The sequence below is a fragment of the Solanum tuberosum genome, unplaced genomic scaffold (assembly GCF_000226075.1).
Source record: "Solanum tuberosum cultivar DM 1-3 516 R44 unplaced genomic scaffold, SolTub_3.0 scf00561, whole genome shotgun sequence".
Classification (NCBI taxonomy): domain Eukaryota; kingdom Viridiplantae; phylum Streptophyta; class Magnoliopsida; order Solanales; family Solanaceae; genus Solanum; species Solanum tuberosum.
This window is the reverse complement of record NW_006239552.1, coordinates 44,646-52,868: the sequence shown is the minus strand read 5'-3', so window position 1 is coordinate 52,868 and position 8,223 is coordinate 44,646. Positions and strand designations below refer to the sequence as shown.

The 8,223-nt window shown below is 32.4% G+C and overlaps 1 pseudogene; it reads right to left on the bottom strand.

Annotated features, from left to right (window-relative positions):
• Nucleotides 1-210: 210 nt before the first annotated feature.
• On the bottom strand, nt 211-2,035 carry LOC102580610 (purine permease 3-like; annotated as a pseudogene).
• Nucleotides 2,036-8,223: the final 6,188 nt, after the last annotated feature.

Genomic DNA, 8,223 nt, shown 5'->3' with positions numbered 1-8,223 from the left:
TTGAGTAGCAGGAGAATTACACTCCACTATCCATTAATCTTTTATCCTAATCCGCGATCTCCACATATCTACCCTAGTCCAAACCCTACACATCATGTTTATAAGAAATCGACTGAATATGTACATATATAAAAACACAACTTCCTTCAACTATACAACTACCAAGTAATCAGAAAACAAGGTAGCATCACGACAACATTAAGCTAGTCATTACATAAAATGACACTTTTCATCATTATATAACGACGAATTTAATCATACGATACAATAGGATAGGTAACAACCATAAATAGTAAGTCAAACATGTTCTATTTGTGTTGTTGTTGTCATCTCATTTTCTTGAATTTTCTTCTTCTCAACTTTCTTTGCTTGTTTAAATTCTCGATAAAAATAAGAAACAAAACCCCAAAGAGAAAGAAAAAATGAAAGTCCCTTTTCAGCTGAGAATTTTTCATCAAAGAAAATTACTCCTAATACTTCAGTAATTGGCAGTAAAACTGCAATCATAACTCCAGACATTAAAGAAGAAGAGAGGTAAATAACTCCAACAGCACCAACAAAGAAACATTGCCAAATTATGGCACTCCATATTACAACTATGTAATATCTACCTTCTCCAAGGTTAAAATGTTTTGCTTCCCTTGATATTGCCTACAAAAATAATAAGTGGCATGTTATATGAATTAAATGAAGAGAGTATAGAGATTGCAATTAAGGTGTGGTAGATATATCCATGTGAGTTGAAAATTAAATGCTATATCGACACAGCGCACGCAGACCTTATCACTATCTGGTAAAGAAATAGACTATTTTCGAAAAGCTCTCAATTCGAGTAGAGCAATCAGAGTAAGTATGAAAAGGAAAAATGACGGAGTAGAAAATATAGCAACTACTACATAAACATTAACAATAACAAAATATTGCAATAATTGAAATATCATAAAATTGATGGTGGTAGAAAGTCAAACCAAGACACTACAAAAATAAAGCTATTACTTCATACAACCAACACTATTTAAGCTTAAACCCTTTGAGAAGTAAGAGAACACTCCACTATCCATTAATCTTTTACCCTAATCCGCGATCTTCACCTATCTACCCTAGTCCAAACCCTAACCCTACACATTTGTTTATAAGAAATCGACTGAATATGTACATATATAAAAACACAACTTCCTTCAACTATACAAATATGAACTCTAGAGTTTAGACCATGTAAATTTTAAATTCTGAATCGATCTCGTTAAAAAATATACCTGAAAATCTTTGTTAGCAATCATTCCAATGGTGCAAAAAGCAGTAGAAGCAAAACACATGACCATTTGAATCTCCAACACCAATGTTGCAGTAATAGCTTTTTTTGCCTTCAAATACATCAACTCAATACAAGGCAAAATAAGTCCATACAAAGCTGCAGCCAAAAGTGTCATAATAAAACCAATAACATAGTCTTTACTGTAACACCCTCTGGTCGATCACCGTTCGATCGCATACCCAATAAAACCGCGCCAAGTGTCAATAAAACCACAGCGTTAATCGAATATGACGTAAATTTTAGCTTTACTATGAAGTAAGCCCCTATCGCCGTGAAGGCAAGTTGAGCTGCGATGAGAAGGGAAGACGTTGACACGGGGAGTTTCGACCCGCCCCATGAATAGAGGTAAGCATCAACACCCGTTAAAATGCCAATAACGAATGATGCAATGAAAATACGAGGCGTTATATAATAAAACTTAGTATCAGAGCCCTTGGTTTTTCGTCGATAGAAATATAAGATGACTAATGGTATAATTGTGAGTGGCCATCCACCGGTTTGTAACCAACTATTAAACCATATTCTTAAACCACCTTCAACAAAATATAAACGCATCATTAAAGGGCCACCACAAACACCAACAGATAATAATAAGCAATTTATAATCAGGAGGAATCTCCTCATATTGATACTTAAATTTGCTTCTTCTTCCATTTTTTTTTGTTTGCTTTATTTGTAGTGAGAACTCTACTTTTATAATTGAGAAGAATGTAAATCTATCGATATAATTGGTTTGATAAATAGTGGAGTGGTCACTTTCAGACTGTACATTATTTGAAAGTGTATGGGTGATCAATTTATATCTACAACCTTAATCATGTAGTTTATTTATAGATAAGTATGTAGACATATGTTTTAATTATATAAAGTAAATTGGAATACTAAATTTGGCTATGTTCATCAATCATCATTAATATTTTCAATAGCAACATGTACCTAGATAGATTTTTGAGAATTTGGGTAACGGAGGAAGGAAAAAAAAAAGATATTGTGTTGTCTTATGTTCTCTTTAAGTGATAATAAACCTCGATTTAGATGTACATTTGAGTGATTAAGACATTGTTTCTAGATCAAAATACATAATGATTACAATGTTTGTTTATGCATAATTTATTTTAGACCCGAAGACCAGGAAGAATAAATAAGCAATCTTAAGCATAATAAATATATAATTTAAATAAAGAATAATTAAATATTTAAAAATATAATTTAATAAACTAAAATTAAATGTGAAATATTTATGTTCGCTAGTGATAATAGAAATGGTTTGCAGTGATGATTGGTGTTGTAGTGACTCATATGTTCATAAAAAATGCCGATCCTAGATCGGTATTTTAATTATATATTAATATTTTTGCTTCCAAACAAACCATATAGTATTTTTTTCATAAAATTCACCATATAAGAAGTTGTACGATTTTGGTGGGTTGTTGTATTCTGGAGGGGACAAGTTGAGAATATTATTGTTGGATCGGTGTATATTATGTCGTAGTGACTTGAATCTACTTAAAGAGAATGAGATATCCGCATCTCAGCCTGAATACTTTTTAATTCATTTTTTGTTCATTTTATTTCAACTGTAATATTTTATATTTATGATATATTACACGAACAAATAAAATATCTAACATGTGTTCCATACATTTCCTTAAGTGCCACTCTGTCTCCCAAAAGTGTCTTTAAACTTTTAGAGAAGCACTTTAATTTGCCAACTACTCTTGGTGGTCTTAATGGCCATGATAATTAAAATAATAAAATACCATACACTATTAGATCTTCTTGCAAAATATTTGCTACCCTACTGATGTGAAGAAAGTCAGATTAGCATAAAGAGAATGGAAGACATTAGAACCACCTTTGTATATTAAAATGTGGTGGAGATTTATCCCAATCTTTTTTACTGTTTATATTATTTAAACACAAATAATATTGTGTGAGCTTGGGCTCACCCTAGCTACTGCTAATTATGTATGGACTTCTAGTAATTCTCACCTCTGAAAAAACATGCTTCAAGCTAGAAAGATTGTAGAAGATCACATGATATAGCATATTAATAGAAAATAGTACTTCCTTTTTTCAATTTATGTGTTACGATTCAAATTTCGGGCGTCAAACGGTTTAACTTTTGATCATGAATTCACGCATGACATCTTTAATTTTTTTGAAATAAAATTTACATATTTGATACTACATAAAAGTTCTATAAGTTACAATACTTGACGATTCAAAATATTTATAAAAAAAAAACTACTGTAAAAAAAATACTTGTTTGAATCTAGAAGTCCGAAAGATGTCACATAAATTGAGACGAAGACAGATGGAGTAGTTTTTTTGGTGGGACAATTGGACGGAGGGAGTCCAATGAGGCAATGAAGTTCCACGAAGAAGAGTATTATGTTCCTTGCCAAACACTTCCAAAATTGGTTCGCAGAAGGGGATAGATTAACTCGTGTTCTTTTAAGTTATTTTTAATCTTGTCAAACACTTCCAACCACTAAAAATGACTTAAAAGTAAATTTGATCAATTTTTAAGTCAATCCAAACAGACTCTTAGTTTCAATGCCTCTAAATGCATGACATTCTGAGGATGTAATGCAACTCTCTCATATTTCTTAATAGGTGTTTGGTTGTAGACTTCAAATATTTTTCATTTTATTTGAAATTTATGTGGTTGAAGTAGAAGATGAAGTAGTATTTTATTATACATCATGAAAAGAATATTCGAAATAATATTCATATTTGAACATATTCAAGTACAACTTCAAAAGTGAAAAGTAAGTTAATTATTTTTTTTTGAAACTTTTTTTATTCGTCAATAATTCTATTTTCCACGAACGCATTAAACACATTGAGATTGACTATAACTTTGAGCGAGAAAGTTAAATGAGGGACTGATTTCCTTGCAATATGTAATTCCTACTACATTACACTTGGTTGATGTTCCTACTAAATTCTTTGACATAGAGCAACACAATGTTACTTTCCAAGCTAGATTTGGGCTCGGAACGGCATCAACGATCGTGTTATTATATAGGATAGCTCAGATAAAAACTATGTTATTATGCGTGGAACCTTTTAGGGCTTCCAGCTTGAGGGGGATGTTCGGAATTAATGGGCCTAAGCTGACTGGGCCAGCCCATGAATTTAGACCACCTTAGCTCTTCTTTAATTTATTTTCAGACCATTTTATTGGACTCAATTTCTTATTGAGGAATTTTCGCATATATTCACTCAAAAATAACTTAATTATGCTCCATAGCTATAGTTTGCTAATTACGATTCTTAAATACATGTTAGAGGGAGGAGAGAGGCGAGAGAGATTGGGAGAGGGAGGAGAGAGGCGAGCGAGATTGGGAGAGGGAGGAGAGATGCGAGCGAGAGAGGCGAATATATATGTATATCTGTCGAATTGTATATGTATATTTGTCAAATAATTGTATATATATAACTGGTATACATATGTATTTGTATATCTGGCGAGCGAGATTGGGAGAGGGAGGAGAGAGACAAATGCTATTAGGAGAGGGAGGAGAGAGGCAAGCGAGAGAGAGCAGAGAGTGGAGAGAGGCGAGTTGTATATGTATATTTGTCAGATAATTGTATATATGTAACTGATATACATATGCACTTGTATATCTGACGAGCGAGATTAGATTGGGAGCGGGAGGAGAGAGGCAAGCGAGAGAAGGCAGAGAGTGGAGAGAGGCTAATTGTATCTGTATATCTGTCATACAATTGTATATGTATATGTATAAAAGAGGAGAGAGGCCACGTAATTACAGCTAAATTTAACTTGTGAGCCGTAATTAATTCAAACTATAGCGAGCTACATTAGCTAATCAACTAGTATATGTTTTCTTATCCGTGTAATTTTCCCTTTCATATTTAATGTCACTAACTTAATGCACGTTTGTATTAACTTATTTTTAGGTGTTTTTGATTTTTAAGTAGTTTTTTTAAATTTTGGAGGTGTTTGAAAATGTTAGAAAATGTTTTTAAGCACCTACTTTTAGGCCAAAAAAGTTTTAAAATAAGTCAAAAGTAGGGTACCATCTACATAAGTTACTCACTTCGTCCCTTTTTACTTGTCAAATTTTTACTTTGCACACTTATTAAGAAAATATTAATTGATATAGTGAGTTTACCATTTTATTTTTATTAATTAATAGGATCCCAAATATATTTACTCAGTTCATTTTTCAAAAATATTAACTCAATGTTAAAAAATTGAAGGTATAATAACAAAAAATAATTTGTCCTTCCTTGATTTTTCAAAAATGACAAGTAAGAAGGGACATCAAATTAAAAAATATTTAACAAGTAAATATGGATGAAAATAGTACTTTTTATAAGCCCATCCAAACACGCCCTTAAATTTATAATAAATAAGTAAGTTATATTAGTTTGATATAAATATTTGGTATGCATAAGCTTTTACCTCAGCATGCCAAGATCCAGAATGTAGATGTCACGCCCCGAGCCTACACCCTGGGCTAGACTGGCACATAAAGACCATTGCTGGCCCCAAGCGAACCCTTGGCCTGGCTTACTTAACTCAGCAGAAGACTTAACTCAACAAAATAAACTCATGTAATAGTTTAAATGATAACCCCTTAGCCAAATTGGCAACTTCTGTCTCAAAACAAAGTATCTGCAAATACATAGATGAGAGACTCAACTTAATACTGAGATGGATGTTGGGACAGACCCCACAACATCCTATTAAAGAAAATTAGGAAAGCTAATAAAAGAGTCCTCCAGAATGCAATGAGGCTCACCACTGACTCTGGAGTGCTCGACTAGATCAACGGCACGCTGGATACTGATCCTGGTTACTTGCATCTGCATCATAATAAGATGCACGCCAACTGGCATCAGTACATTGAATGTACAAGTATGCGAGTTGGAATGCTGAACAACACCTTAAGTTTGAAAGGAGTAAGAAGGAACACTTACCTTGGCTCTGTACAACTCATGAATAACTGAACTCAATATAAAGCAATAAGACACATGCAATATATATATAAAGCTTGTAAAACAGTGTAAACAACTTAGTTTGTTAAAGATAAAGCAATAACAAACTCAACTTTACTTATATATAAAAGTAATATAACTTTTGTGGGAGATTCTTTAACTAACAACCACCACTATGAGCCCTAGTGATGGTACAACGTTTTACCTCACGGTGCACAAGGACCATCCTATACCTTGCCGTGACATAGGACCTTACTTAACTTAGTGGATCCAATAGCTTAACTTACGTGATCATCTAAAAAGTATGACCCGTTAAATCTCATGTGAGATTTTTAGGCGCGAATTTGAATTCAGTCGTGCTCCAATGTGGGATATCAGACACCGAGTGAGAAACAAAAAAAAAAAAAAAAAACTATGTACGTACATGATTTTTGTTTGAATATTCGTTGTTACATATCTTTTCATATCGATAGTACTATACTAGTGTTTTATTTGTTTTTATGAATGCAATGTTTGAATAGATTACATGGTCTTTCGTTATTTTATAATGTTGTAAATCAGCAATCCGAAAAATAAACTTATAATATTAAATAAATATGTTCTTTAACTTGGTTCATCTGATATCTATGCTCTCCAATTTTGGGTGTGCATAAGTATAGACATTTAAACTTGTATGAAGTTGAACAAGTAAACACGCTCGTCCTATTAATAATGTAAAGCGCCACATAGAATGTTGCTTAGGACGCATATTTCCATGTAGGACATCAAATAAGACGCACATGTATATTTGTTCAACTCTATACTACTTTAAATGTCTACTTATGCACTTAAAATTGAAAGACATACATGTTAGATGAAATCAAATAAAAAACACATTAATGTATTATATATGCCAAATATAACTTATAATTAAATACTACCAAGTAATCAGAAAACAAGGTAGCATCACGACAACATTAAGCTAGTCATTACATAAAATGACACTTTTCATCATTATATAACGACGAATTTAATCATACGATACAATAGGATAGGTAACAACCATAAATAGTAAGTCAAACATGTTCTATTTGTGTTGTTGTTGTCATCTCATTTTCTTGAATTTTCTTCTTCTCAACTTTCTTTGCTTGTTTAAATTCTCCATAAAAATAAGAAACAAAACCCCAAAGAGAAAGAAAAAATGAAAGTCCCTTTTCAGCTGAGAATTTTTCATCAAAGAAAATTACTCCTAATACTTCAGTAATTGGCAGTAAAACTGCAATCATAACTCCAGACATTAAAGAAGAAGAGAGGTAAATAACTCCAACAGCACCAACAAAGAAACATTGCCAAATTATGGCACTCCATATTACAACTATGTAATATCTACCTTCTCCAAGGTTAAAATGTTTTGCTTCCCTTGATATTGCCTACAAAAATAATAAGTGGCATGTTATATGAATTAAATGAAGAGAGTATAGAGATTGCAATTAAGGTGTGGTAGATATATCCATGTGAGTTGAAAATAGAGGAAATTAAATGCTATACCGAGACAACGCACGTAGACCTTATCACTATCTTATGAAGGTAAAGAAATAGACTAATTTCAAAAAGCCCTTGATTCAAGTAGAGCAATCAGAGTAAGTATGAAAAGGAAAAATGACGGAGTAGAAAATATAGCAACTACTACATAAACATTAACAATAACAAAATATTGCAATAATTGAAATATCATAAAATTGATGGTGGTAGAAAGTCAAACCAAGACACTACAAAAATAAAGCTATTACTTCATACAACCAACACTATTTAAGCTTAAACCCTTTGAGAAGTAAGAGAACACTCCACTATCCATTAATCTTTTACCCTAATCCGCGATCTTCACCTATCTACCCTAGTCCAAACCCTAACCCTACACATTTGTTTATAAGAAATCGACTGAATATGTACATATA